Genomic DNA, 15,394 nt, shown 5'->3' with positions numbered 1-15,394 from the left:
AACCTAAGTAAATATTCCTTCCATCTTTTGAAGAGTTCTTTTTGGTGATGGTCACATTTCTTACATGATATAAATGTGGTAAATGTTAGATTTCTCTAGGGGAAAATGGTGAAGTGTCCCCCTCCCGCCTCTATCTCAAAATATTTAGCAGAATCTTAATGATGCAAAGTAGCTTTTCACACCGCCCTGAAATCCTTCACCTGAACTAATTTTTACCCTTTGGTAATGTGCCATTGGATTCTCTGTCATGCTTTAAATAGAAGTGCAGTGAACAGGAACAAACATAGTTACAGTTAATGATCTATTATTTGAGTGTTTGAGCATAAAGAGACTTCTTGACTTAAGGAAATAAGGAAAAGTACAAATGAAAACTTATAATGACACCTAATTTTATTGTCTATAGAAAGTTATTGAAAATACATTATTGTTTATTTGAAAATTAAGACCCTTTATTTTCCCTCTTCAGATGTACCTCAGACTTCATTTTCTTGCAGTGTTATGCATTTATCCCTCTTCATATTGGAATGCATGACTCCAAGGAGCATTAACAGACTGCATATGCAAGAATCATTAGAAGTCCATGAAACAAAAGAGACAAACATTCACAGCCGTATTCCACATGCCTAGAACGGTGCCTGGCACTAGCTCAATAAGTAAATTCATCACAGTACATTTGGGCTGAAATGTGCCTCTTATACTCCAAGGATACTATAAACTATGCAAATTCAATATATGTATTTTCCATATGGGTGAGCTGAACTTAAAGATATCCTGTATGCTTAGCTTTTCATCAACAGATGCTCATATTTTTTATTGTAATTTTTTACTCAAGTTTTCCCTTAGGTTGTACCTTCTCAGCTTTATTCACTGGCCATTCATAATACTGGTTTTATGAATTAATCATATTCTTCATAAAGTTTTGCATGGTTTTAATAAATTCTTCTGAAGCAGTACAGTTCAACTCTCAAGATTGACCTATTTTAAAAATCCTCTTGGAGTACTTTGTTCAAAGTCTTTTTTCTAAGCAATTTTTGTAAAATTTTGCCACTCAATGGAATGCAAGTAGGTAAGACATGCAGACAGACATTTTCTCACTGCTAAATATTCAAGATGAGGTCTTGCCCATAGTATTAGTATTCCATTTACGAATGGCCTAGATATAAAATGAATATTTTAAAAATAGAAACTAAATTTATATATTAAGTAGGAACAAGTAAGATATGTATTACATCCCTTAGCCCTTAGAAATCTTTGCATTTATTCAATGATATTTTAAATGACAGAATTTGTGTCAATTTGGCTGACATGATGTCCTACACATTCTATGAAATAGAAAACATGTACCTCTCAGAAGGCGCTGTTTGAACACAGCTAGCAAATGGAAGAGTCACTTTACAATTTTCAGAATCTCCTACCAGATGTTTGCTTCATAAAAGCAGCCAGGTTTCAAACCCTAGTTTTAGGAAGGAATGGTCTTCACTAACTCTCTGAATTACAACATCTTCAGATGCATTCTTCTTAAACATTTAGTTAAGTTTATATGGTCTTCATCTTTTACTCCTGACATGGACAAGTTATATCATTAAATAAACACTAGGTTATGTATTATAAGGAATATACAGATGGCATGGTATCTTCCCTTAGGTGATATCCCATAAAGAGAGAGGCCATGCAAAGAAAGAATATTTATGTACTGTGGAATATAGAGAACGTCAACAAAGTGCCATGAAGTCCAGAGGAGGAAGGTTGAGTCTAATGGTAAGCATCTTGGGGTTATCTGAACCTAGTGATGAAGAATGGGCTAGGAAACGATTACTGGACATGATGGTAGCCATGTCAGAAGAAGAGCATGTTTAGGAGAAGGAAGTGGTACAAATAAAATCACAGAGGCGTGAGGGACCCCTGGGTGGCTCAGTTGGTTAAGTGTCCTACTCTTGATCTCGGCTCAGGTCACAATCTCCCAGTTCATGGGTTCAAACCCTGTATCCAGCTCTGTGCGGATACATGGCTCAGCGGGGAGCCTGCTTGGGATTCTGTCTCTCCTTCTCTCTGCCCCCGCCCCTCACTCTCTCTGTCTGTCTCTCAAAATAAATAAGTTTAATTTTTTTAATAAATAAATTAAAACTTTACAAATTTAAAAAATCACTGAGTATGAAAGAACTACGAGCCACATTCAGAAAAGTAACGAGCCACCCAACTTAAAGAAAACGTATCACAAGAGACGTTGAAAAATGAAATAACTAAAAAGATCCAAAAATATGTGCCATAAATCAAGGTAAAAATAACTGGGCATAGCATACAAATATCTCTGTATGAAAATATATCTGCATGTTCGTGCAGGAAATGTTGTGGAGAGGAAAAAAAAAAGGCTGCATCTGAAATAGGTCAGCTGATTACACAGCTTTCGGAAAATCCGTGGTTCATAAGCCTATTTTGGAAAGTTCTCCGTCCAAAGCAAGGGAGAAGATGCTACAAAGGAGACTGAAAGGTTTGAACGTATAACCTGGTGCTTTGCCAGGGAGCAAAGCAATGTATGGAAATGTGGAAAAGAGAGAAGAAAATGAAAAACTGGATATTCTCCAGTAATGCATCATTTCTGCCCATATTCAACCACCTAATACAATCAAATCATTTAAATGATCCAAAACCCAACCTAGTTCAAGAGACAAGGGAAACCAGACGCTGAGTTAGAGCAGGCACCCAAATTCACACACCAGCCCTGTATTATAATAACAATGCTTGGCTCAGCTCTCCAAACTGATTGCTTTCTACAATCAGTTAAGGGAGTACTTCAGAGTTAGAGAAGTCCATACCCACACTGTCACCACTTAAATTAATGTAAAAGTGTTCTCAGCTTAAAAGAAGGTGCCAAAAGAAAGAAAAAGTCTCAGAACCCCACAATTCAGAATAAAATTCTGGGAGTACACATACTAGCACATGTTCAATCAAGAGAAAATGAAAATTAAGTATTTCATATATGTAAATATGTGTTTGATTTTGTACAAATGTAACGTTCCTGGTAAGAGCTTTCCAAAAAACACAATGAAAATTAGAAAAGAAAAACAAACAAAAAAACCCAAACTCCTAACTTGCATGAACTTCTTCAGCTAAAGCAGTATTTAATAATTTTCAAGTTATGCTGACAGGGAACATATCTATGAACCACTAAAAATATGAATATGGCAGACTTTCACTAATTAAAGAAAAGAGAAGAAAATGAAACACTGCCAAAAATAGAAATAACTCCAAATTGTATAATTTTAGAAGAAACAAATTTTCCAGCTATTTGTTTTAGAGATGATGTTATAAATGGCCACATCTATGTGAATTAATCATGTCATGTGATATCCACACCTTGCTAATATATATATTTATTCAAAATTTATTTTGTTTAAGAAAGTTATTAAAATGAACATCAACCTGTACATTTCATATATCACAGAGGTGTTTCTTTGGGAAATTGCTATAGATATAGTAGTATGATTACTACATCATTGGAGGTTGAATATTATTGATTTCATGAGTTAAACATTAAAAATGTTCAGATGATAGGCACAATTTAATATTTAAAATTATATATTTTATTTTCTTGAAACAATGTTTTAATTAGTGAAACTGAATTTTGGGGGATATAGCAGTCCCAGGAGAGATGGAAAACTGTACAAGTTGGCACATTTTTTTTCAAGTTTGTTTTTTTTTTTTTTTTTTGTGTTTATTTATTTTTTAGAGGGGGAGAGAGAGAGAGAGGCAGAGAGAGGCAGAGAGATAGAAGGAGACACAGAGTCTGAAGCAGCTCCAGGCTGTGAGCAGTCAACACAGAGCCCAATGCGGGGCTCAAACTCATGAACTGTGAGATCATGACTGGGCCAAAGTCAGACACTTAACTGACTGAGCCACCCAGGAGCCCCCAACCTGGCACATTTCAACAAAGGATATCCAAGTAACAAATATCTGCAAAGAGGTTTTGAATAATCAGTAAGTCTGTCAACATCAACCAATTCCTTGTTTTCCTAACTTGAAGATTAAGAGACCTTGGAATAAAACCTGTGTTTTTATGCAAACTGTACACATTTCTCATATAAAGAGACCATCCTCAGGTTGAAATTAATACTCTGATGCCTGACCACTTGGGTTTAAATCCTGGCTCTGCTAATTATGGGCTGGGTAGCCTTAGGCAGTGCCCTGCCAAGCCATACTGGAACTGAGTCCAAAGGAAAAACATCTGTTTCTGTGTACAATTATCTAAATATTCTCCCATATTTTGAATCAAGTAGAGAAAGTTAATATAAGCTTTTATAAATATACTCACATATATATGTTATATATATATACAATATATATTAACTCGTGTGTGTATATATATATATGTGTGTGTGTGTATGTGTGTGTATGTAGATGATAGATAGATAGATAGATAGATAGATAGATAGATATCCTGAACTGCCAAATCTGTTTGCACATCACTGTCAACCCTCACAAATGGACCATCAAGGGGTCCAGACAACCAGGCATCACAGGAACAGTGAAACAATTGGAAATAACTTCTGCAGTTGAACAATAACACTGGATCATAAGACAAATGAACAGCAACTTGTTTTTCTTTACAATTTTGTTATTTTGCTTATAACGGATCTATTTGATTTTGATTTTTAATTCATTTCATTCCACATTATTAGCCTCAATTGCTGAATATTTTGGCATCCTTAGGTTTTGCACTAGAGCTAAGTGTTCACTCAACTCACGCTCTTTTTGTCCCTACTCAGGCAAGTTACTTACCCACTGTGTGCCTTATCCTATCTAAAATTGAGCTATTGCTTATAAAGCACTTAGAATACTCTCTGCCAGCACATAGTAAGTACATAAAATGTTATCATATTATTACCATTAACCTTTTTATTAATATATCTAATATAATTTTTAGAAAACTTGATTTTTCCAAGTAACATCTTCTGGAGGTTCTACAGCTACTGGAAAATAGGATTCAAGGTAGACCTGACCTTGGAGCAACGATTAGGATTATACTAGTTGTAAGGAGAAAATGCATCCATTCTTAATATGTCCTTACCGTGCTAAGAAACAGATTGTCGCATACTGGATTTTCATAAAGGTCCCTGGTTACAGATCCTGAGAATTTACTGGGAGAAGTACAAAGCTAAGAAAGTAGCAGAAGAATCAGCCTCTCCTGAGAACATTCTTTGGACAGATGTCTTTTTAATATTTTTAAAGTATATGCTGATGCAATAATTATTAATACTATGATGTAAAAATATTAGAGGCAGAAGTATGAAAGTAAGAGGGGTGCCTGGGTGGCTCAGTCAGTTAAGCATCCGACTTCAGCTCAGGTCATGACCTCTTCAGCTCAGGTCATGATCTCATGGTTGGGGAGTTTGAGGCCCGCGTTGGTCTCTGTGCTGACAGCTCACAGCCTGGAACCTGCTTCCAATTCTGTGTGTGTCTCTTTCTCTGCTCCTCCCCAGCTTATACTCTGTGCCTCAGAAATAAATAAACATTCAAATTTTTTTTAAAAAAAGAAGTATGAAAGCAAGAAAATGAGACACTAGAAGAAGATAGTCAAAGTCTGGGGCTTCTGTGTACTAGCTACCTCTTCTTGCCCCCAGGCGATCCTGGCTCCATGATGGCAGAGTCTGGCTGTGTCTCTGTGAGGGAATCAGAACTCAGGCCCTCCCCCCACCGTGGCGAAAACAGACTCTCTGTATTTATGACATAATTATCAGCCTGACAAGAACACTTAGTGTAATGTCAATAAGATATTATTTTCCAACAGCTCCAACAGGAAAATATATTATTCTTGAGAATTTAGACAGAAATAAAAGTGTTATTTATGTTTTCTGGCAGATCTTATTTCTTCATATTCTGCACTTTGAATAGCAGAGTTTTCTTTCATGAATATTCTAATCAGGTCAACGATTTCAGCCATTCCCGAGAGTTCTCACAAATGGCAATATACCTGAGTAGAGTAAAGCAACAAATATGTGGCTTTGGCAGCAGGAGAAACTTCTCTTTTCACAAATAGTTCCAGTGCATCTTGGGTATTCATATCAAGAACCTTAGACACTTTTAAAGAAAGAACTGTCATGGTTTGCCTTCACATTTGCTAGTACACCAGGCTGAGTTTTATATTTTCTGGCTGTTCTCTCAGTAATTAGTTCATTTAAATATATGAGAAATGTAAATTAGAACTCTTACTTCTAAAAGAATGAGCTAACCTTATGAATGACTGAGTAAATGAATGACCCATTGACAGAAAGAGTACAAAATGTCTGACATGTTTTCTTATTCTTGACATCCCCAATTAATCTTCCATGGCAATAAAGCTTGCACAGTGAAAAGGACAAGTTTTTGACTGGTAAAAATAAAATTAGCCCAAAATGTCACTAGAACATTTTTGAACTGGGAAGAATATGCCAACAGAAATTTTTTTTTCTGTCAAATATTGGGTTAGGAGAAATGACACAACCAGCCATAATAAAAAGCACCCCATTTTTTAAATAATAGAGAATATGTTCTAAACATATACAAGTGTATAGGAGGGGGTTGCATTATTTTTAAATAATCATTTAAAAATTAGTCATTCACCTTAGAGTCACTCAGTACAGATCAAAAAGAACACGTGCCTTAGTGATAATGTTTAATATTGTTTCTCACCCTTTGTGGCAGATAGTAAGTTAAAGTTCTAAAACATGAAATTATATAGGAAATCTATTGTATCTCTTAAATGGTGACTTCATAGACATGGACTAATCAGATACATTTTATCCTTTATACTCATTCAAGGTATACACACACACACACACACACACACACACACACACACACACACACATTCTACTGCCCATATGGCAGACATATAATGGGAATTTAATAATAAATATAAAATAATCTCTGTCCTCAATTAATTTAGAGTCCCAAAGAGGAGACCCCAGGCAATTAACAAGGTCACCTGATAAAAACTAAATCTTAGAATGAGAGAGTGAAGAAAGCTTTCTTGGTGTATGTGGTAGCTAGCAGAATCACAAATGAGAAGCTAATTATAATTCTGGTCAATAAGTAGATAACAGGGGCGCCTGGGTGGCGCAGTCGGTTAAGCATCCGACTTCAGCCAGGTCATGATCTCGCGGTCCGTGAGTTCGAGCCCCGCATCAGGCTCTGGGCTGATGGCTCAGAGCCTGGAGCCTGTTTCCGATTCTGTGTCTCCCTCTCTCTCTGCCCCTCCCCCGTTCATGCTCTGTCTCTCTCTGTCCCAAAAATAAATAAAACGTTGAAAAAAAAATTAAAAAAAAAAATAAGTAGATAACAATATCCCTAAAAACTTCAAAATGTGTTAAATATGCTATTCTTTGTGATGCCTGTAACAATACGGTTTCTTTTAGAGAAACTGCCCCAACCCACCTTTCTAAGATACAGCTCTAGCCCAAGTGCAGCCACTTCCTGGATTCCTCTGTGGCATCTGCCCTGAACTTGCATGTTGATTTCTACAACAGCAATAAGAGAAGTCAATCTTCTCACTGCTCTTTAAAACGTAAAATGATCGATGATTTCTGTTGAATTGAAAGACTGCTTAGAGAAAGACCAAGAGATATTGAAGATATAAGATAGAATTGAAGATATAAGTAATGTGAAGTTATAAGGAAATGGACAGGAAATGGCAGTCAGTAGGATCTCTGTGTAGATACCAAGGGTGAGGCCATCAATAGTAGGATAAGTGAAGCAGCATTGGAAAAAATAACCTCTAAGTCAAAGGCACAAAAAAAGAAAGAAGGTCCTGTTTCAGAGCTCTCAGCTCTGGGTCTAGTTTCAGTCTCCATATGACTCATTCACTGTGACTCTCTCTCACATTTCCTAAATTCCCTGCCTCCTTTACTGATCATTGAAATAATTTTCATTATTGAAGATATAGGAGTTTCTGTACCTTGCAGCCAAATGGGTCTTCTAACTGCAACAGAAGTTATCAGTCTCCATCATTATCTACAGAAATATATTTTAAGATCCCCAAATCATTTAAAAATTACCTTAGTGAGAAGACTTTTTAAGGGAAGAAAAAGGAAAAAAGAGAACACCTAAAACAATAAAGATGTGGGGCAAGATGCCATAAGTAAGAAGAAGTGATATGACATGTATTCAATCTTACAAAAGGGTAGAAGAGAAAATGTATCTCTAGCTAATATCCTGCTGCACACACTGACATTTAAATGGGGGTTGAGAAGCCGCTGGTCTATGCTGTATTCTTGCTCCCTGCTTGAAGTTGCTACACATCACTTCAGAAAATGGCTCTGCAGTCTGACTGGCCAACTTGCATGGTATCAATGATCGTGGTCGAGTGACCACAGAGTACATCTTTCTGCTGAGTAAAACTCAGCAGATTAAGATCTGAATCTAAAAGCAGGTGAGGCTTAATTTATGCTGTATTCTGTTGATTGAAGAAGTCACAGAATAAGGGATCCTTTTTCTCCATATCCTCGTAAACACTTGTTATTTCTTTATTTGACAGTAGCCATTCTAATAGGTGTGAGGTGATATTTCATCGTGTGTGTGTGTTTGTGTGTGTGTGTGTGTGTTTAATTGAACTTTAGTTGATGCACAATGTCACATTAGTTTCAGATAGACAACATACTGATTTGACAACTCTATACATTATGCTATGTTCACCACAAGTATAGTTACCTTTTGTTACCATACAGTGCTATTACAATACCATTGACTGTTTTCCCTCTTCTGTGCCTTTCCTCCCCATGTCTTATTAATTCTATAGCTTGAAGCCTGTACCCACCCTCTCCCTTTCATTTTGCCCAACTACTTACCTCTCTCCCTTCTGGAAACCAACCAGATTGCTTTCTGTATTTATGGATCAGTTTCTACTTTGTTTTTGTTTGTTTTGCTTTTTAGGTTCCCTTGTAAGTAAAATAATATGATATTTGTCCTTCCCTGTCTGACTTAGCTCATTTAGCATAGTACCCTCTAGATCCATCCATGTTGTCACAAATGGCAAGATTTTACAAAATTTGTAACTACGTATGGTGATGATGTTAACTAAACTTATTATGGTGATCATTTCATACTATATACAAATATAAATCATTAATGTGTACGCCTGAAACTAGTATAATGTTATATGTTAATTATCCCACAATTTTTTAAAAAAGGAAGTTATATACTGACGTTGGTTTGTTAGTTTTGACAAATGTATCATGGTAATATATCTTTGCAACTTTGTTGTAAAACTAAAATTATTCCAAAATAAAAAGGTTATTTTTTAAACATTGCAAAAACAAGTCATAGAACTCACTCAAATTCAAGGGTGGGTGACAAAGACTACACTTTTCAATGGGAAGCATGTAAAAAAGTGGATCCATCTTCAATTTGCCATATCTTACCTCCTGCGACTTTCCATTCCATTCTGCCTATTTCACTATTAGTATGCTTTCCTGATTCAATGAGTATTTTAAGCTTTTTAAAAATTAAGAACCTCTTATGTACCACTCATTGTGCTAATATGATGAGGAAGTAAAATACCATACGTATTGATGGTTCTACCCATTACTAGCTTAGTATCTGTATAACAAATCTACTAATTAGGCAGTTCTTCCCTGATCTGATTTTGTCATCTGTGGTAAATTTACTCACTGAGATGTTTTGACAATTAAATAAAACAGGTAAATTGCATAACACAGTATCTGGAACATACTAGACTGTAAACAGTCAACTTTCCCTTCCCTAAATTCAAGATACCTATGGTTAATGTAGTTTGAGTGTCATATGTATGATTTGAGGATAGAGAAAAAGAGAAGGTAAAATTTTACTTTGTCAATGCCAGTATCATAACAGAAATAGAATCCTTCACACTCATTTCTAGAGAGAATGGAGTAGTAATGAATGGGTATTTGGGGACATTGAGAAACCAGCAAGTCTACTATCATTTAATAGAGGCAAGAGACAAGGAACTTGTGAAAATACTCAAATTCTCATACTTAATGGGTCTGATACATGGTATTGGCTAGTGCACAGTTCTTTTCTCTTTTATTACAGTCTTCTTATACTAGAGTGATCTGAGGGTATGTATGAGTACAAATACCTTTTACACTTTAGTATCTAAATTTAAAGAATAGAGGTCCTATAAATTTATTTTATTTTGTATTCTCCCATATTCATGGTACTTTCTGCATAGTAATTAATTGGTCAAACTCTTAAGGGTTTCTACTTTTCAGTAAATGGCAATAAGACATGAATAACATTAATATAGATCCTGCATCATTTTGAAGAAACTAACACATTTCTTTTTTTTTTTAATATGAAATTTATTGGCAAATTGGTTTCCGTACAACACCCAGTGCTCATCCCAACAGGTGCCCTCCTCAATGCCCATCACCCACTTTCCCCTCTCTCCCACCCCCCATCAACCCTCAGTTTATTCTCATTTTTTAAGAGTCTCTTATGGTTTGGCTCCCTCCCTCTCTAACTTTTCCTCCCCTTCCTCTCCCCGCTGGTCTTCTGTTAAATTTCTCAGGATCCACATAAGAGTGATAATATATGGTATCTGTCTTTCTCTGTATGACTTATTTCACTTAGCATAACACTCTCTAGTTCCATCATCAGGGAAATACAAATCAAAACCACAATGAGATATCACCTCATGCCAGTCAGAGTGGCTAAAATGAACAAATCAGGAGACCATAGATGCTGGAGAGAATGTGGAGAAATGGGAACCCTCTTGCATTGTTGGTGGGAATGCAAACTGGTGCAGCCGCTCTGGAAAACAGTGTGCAGGTTCCTCAAAAAATTAAATAGATCTACCCTATGACCCAGAAATAGCACTGCTAGGAATTTACCCAAGGGATACAGGAGTGCTGGTGCATAGGGACACTTGTACCCCAATGTTTATAGCAGCACTTTCAACAATAGCCAAATTATAGAAAGAGCCTAAATGTCCATCAACTGATGAATGGATAAAGCAGTTGTGGTTTATATATACAATGGAATACTACTTGGCAATGAGAAAGAATGAAATATGGCCTTTTGTAGAAACTAACATATTTCTCGGTGACACATAATATAAGTCTCATAGGTACAAGTTAAAGTCCTACAATTTCCACTGGACTGATATTGAAAAATTGTAGTATTCTTCCTCCAGCATATATTCAGCTTTACAAACAAATAATTTGATCATGTGTAAATAAGTCTGAACTGTATCTTTGCTTTTTACTTTCAAATTCATGGTATGGATTCCTATTGGTTTGTATAATTTATAACTCAAGAGATTTGCCGAAGAGAATGTACCTTTCCAGTGAAATTCCAATTATCTTATAAATTTAATATGTACATTTTGTATCATAATAGAATTTAGGTGACTTTCTTATTTTTTCTTTAAAAAAATTTTTTTAAACATTTATTTATTTTTGAGAAACAGAGAGGGACAGAGCATGAGCGGGGGAGGGACAGAGAGGGAGACACAGAATTGGAAGCAGGCTCCAGGCTGTCAGCACAGAGCCCAACGTGGGGCTCGAACCCACGCACTGAGAGATCATGACCTGAGCTGAAGTTGGAGGCTTAAATGACTGAGCCACCCAGGTGCCCCATCTTATTTCTTCATGAAAATGTAATTATAAGATGTAGATTTTAGGAATAATGTATCATTTATTTCTAAACCATAAAAAAGCTATTTAAATAACCTGATTTTTATATTTCAAGAATATTTTTAGCATGTGTTCATGACCTTATATAACCAAAAAAAAAAAAAAAAATCAGGAAGCAGCAGAAATTAGAAAATTTTTGGTAAATTAAAAAGAAAATGAAAATAAAATTGATGTTATCAAATATTTTCACATATGATTCGAATGTGACTCAGTATCTTTCTGCAAAGTGTTTTGGGATTTTTTTAGTTAGTTGAGTTCTCTATATGGAAAATAGACTTACCATTGGGATACTGAAATAGAGGAATCTGCTATTTAACAAATGAAAGACTAAACAATGAAAGTTGACTAATAGTATACAAGTTTTCCATTTGTAGTATCTGTCAATTAAAATGCTTGCTCCTATTGATAATTAGTAACATCAGCGAAATCCTTTTATTTGTATTTTAAAAGCTTAAGTTATGGGGCTCCAGGTGGCTCAGTTGGTTGAGCGTCCAACTCTTGATTTCAGCTCAGGTCATGATTTCACAGTTCATGAGTTTGAGCCCAACATCAAGCCCTGTGCTGGCAGTGCAAAACCTGCTTAGGATTCTCTCTCTCCCTCTCTCTCTGCAGCTCCTTCACCCATGCTGTCTCTTTCTCAAAATGAATAAACTTTAAAATAAATAAATAAATAAATAAATAAATAAATAAATAAATAAAGCTTTAAAAAAAGCTTAAGTGATGTAACAAAGTTCTTTCATAGAAAAAATGTGATTGAACATGGACACTGTCAGACCGAGGTCAGATGATAACATGTCAGTAATGTGGGGAAGTCCCTTCCATTACTAGACAGACATTCCTTCTAAATCTATGAAACATTCACAATTCACTAATTGCTAGACACTATATGAAATTTAAACAAAGTTCTTGTCTAGTAAATTTCTAAAATAATTTATATGAAAGGTCATCCTTTTATTTAACTGACAATAGTTGGTATGCCAGAAACAAGATAGCTAATGTAGAAGAAATTGCTAAGAACCTTAAAATGGCTGTGTTACAATTACAAAAATATGAATCTGAAATACAAATAGAATTGCACATCATCAAAGTGTTTTTTATTTAAAATCCAAATTTTTAGAAACCAGGTCAACTGTACCTAGTAGCTTTTCTTTTGAGTCCAAAAGGACTTATTTTAGCTGAGTCTGTCATTGTTAGTTTTCATAAGTGAAAAATGTGCTTTTATAGTCCTCCCATCCCTGCTGTTCACTCACCTTTAGATAAACTATTCAAATACTGCCAGAGCTACTAAGATTGAAAGTTTAAAAACAGAAGTATCTGTAATACTAAACAATAAATCCATCTATACTTTCTTTTTTAAGCTTTATTGAGGTATACCAAACATTTAAAAAATTACACATATTTAATGTATACATTTTGATGAGTTTAGACGTATCATATGGCTAATTTGCCATTGCCAAAACCAATGTAATAAATATATCCATTACCTCCAAAATATAAAGACCAATTACCATGATATCTATCCTCTTAAGTTTTAGTCTGCACAACATCATATTATTAAGTATAGACATTATTTCATAGCAGATCTCTAGAACTTATTCATCTGTGTAACTGTAACTGCATACCCATTGAACAACTCCCTATTTTCACCTCCATCCACCTCTTGTCAACCATTATCCTATTCTCTATTTCTATGATTTTGTTTATTTTATAGACCTCATATAAGTGAAATTATGCAGTATCATTCTTCTGTGACTGACTTCACTCAGCATAATGTCTTCCAGGTCCACCATGTTATCACAAATGGTAGGATTTCCTTCTTTCCTAAAGCTAAATAATATTCCATTGTATGTATATACCACATTTTCTCTATCCATTCATCTGTCAATAGACATTTAGGTTTTTTCCGTATCTTTGTTATTGTGCACAATGCTGCAATGAACATCCTGATACCAATTCTTCTGGATAAATATCCAGGAGACAGATTGCTTGATCCAATGGTAGTTCTATTTTTTTTTTTTTGAGGAAGTTCTGTACTGTCTTCCATAGTGGGTGCATCATTTTATATTCCCACCAACAATGTACAAGAACTTCAATTTGTCTACATCCTCACCAACACTTATCTTTTTTTTTCAATGATAAGTGTAAGGTGATATCTCATTGTGTTTTTTTAATTTTTCAAAAATATTTTTAATTCTTTTTGAGAGGGAGATAGAACAAGCAGGGGAGGGGCAGAGAGAGAGGGAAACACAGAATCTGAAGCAGACTCCAGGTTAAGAGCCATCAGCACAGAGCCGGACACAGGACTCGAACTCACGAATGGTGAGATCATGACCTGAGCCTAAGTTGGATGCTTAACTGACTGAGCCACCCAGGTGTCATTGTGGTTTTGATTTGCCTCCCTCTGAATGTTAGTGATTTTAAGCTACAACCAATTATAACCACAAGAAAAAACATACGAAATATCTTCTGTGACCACAAGATGTCACAAATACAGTAATATGATTGATTAACAAATGTCAACAATGATACTCTCCCCCTGGCACCAAGAAGAAAAATGGTGTGTTCCTGTAACTGATCCCTGAAAAGCAAGAGAAAGACCAATTATCTGATCAAAAACAAAAATGAAAAGCAAAGACATGTAAACATAGGTATTGTAACATAGAGAGATTAAACCATGGGCAGCTCTCCATTTGGTAGCTAAAACCATTTGAAATATGTGTTCTTAAAATTCAGCCAAATGCTCTACTAAATTGCAAAATGCTTTGAAAGCAATAACAGAATGAAATAAGATATTAGTAAGTAAAATGTTTTGAAAAACTGGACTAGTATACGTGAAGTAATTAGAAAATGTAGGATAGTTTGTGATTTGGTACTGAATTGTATAGTACAAACCATAGGTCTCAAGGAGCTCAGAGAAAGGGAGGATAATGTAGCATAACATGAGTTTTTCAAGACTGCAAAGGCTTGAACTCTGAGCTCACAAGATGAGTAGGGTTTGGAAAAAGAGAGAGAGAGAGAGACAGAGACAGAGAGAGACAGAGGAGAGAGTTAAGAGATGTTTTGTACATCTTGTGGGATGTAAAGAGTCTATGGGAAAAAAAAGAAAAAAGCTAATTAATTTCTTTATATGTACAATGCCTTGGTTTTTTTAAGTCAATAAAAAGGGAATAATAATTTTTAAAATTGTTGCAAAAATTTAAGTTGATAATATGTGCAAAGTATTAATGTTATACCTGAAACATTTAATTCTAAGAACTTAAAAAAAACTGTCTTAAAAAGAGTTCTTCAGTTAAGAACCAGCTTTATATGAGCAACCAGTGTTAACTAGGTGCCACATATAGTAACTAAGAAAATAAATGTTTTCTAGGAGGTAGCTGAGTTTTGTGTTACTAGAAGTGACAGAAGTCATTTGGTTCCTTATTAGATAGATGTGTGAAGCAATTTCAGTATAGGTTGGAAGTTCGATTGATTGATTCCTACAGGCTTTTTCTTTAATGTTGCATTCTTCAAGTTAGTATAGTTCTATTAGGAACCAGCTTGAGGTTTCTTAAGAATGAGAACCATCTTTTAAACTCTGGTCTCTAGTGACAAAACAGCGTTTTCTTTTTTCTTTATTTTTTTTTCAAAACAGAAATTCTTATTATTACAGATTGCCTCAGAAAGTTAGAGCATTTATTTTGTTGAACTGCTATGGTGTATGTGTGTGTGTGTGTGTGTGTGTGTGTGTGTGTGTGTGTGTGTGTGTG

This window comes from Herpailurus yagouaroundi, unplaced genomic scaffold (assembly GCF_014898765.1).
Source record: "Herpailurus yagouaroundi ecotype Mexico unplaced genomic scaffold, PumYag 182, whole genome shotgun sequence".
NCBI classification, from domain to species: domain Eukaryota; kingdom Metazoa; phylum Chordata; class Mammalia; order Carnivora; family Felidae; genus Herpailurus; species Herpailurus yagouaroundi.
The sequence above is the reverse complement of the archived record's forward strand: the minus strand, read 5'-3'. Positions refer to the sequence as shown.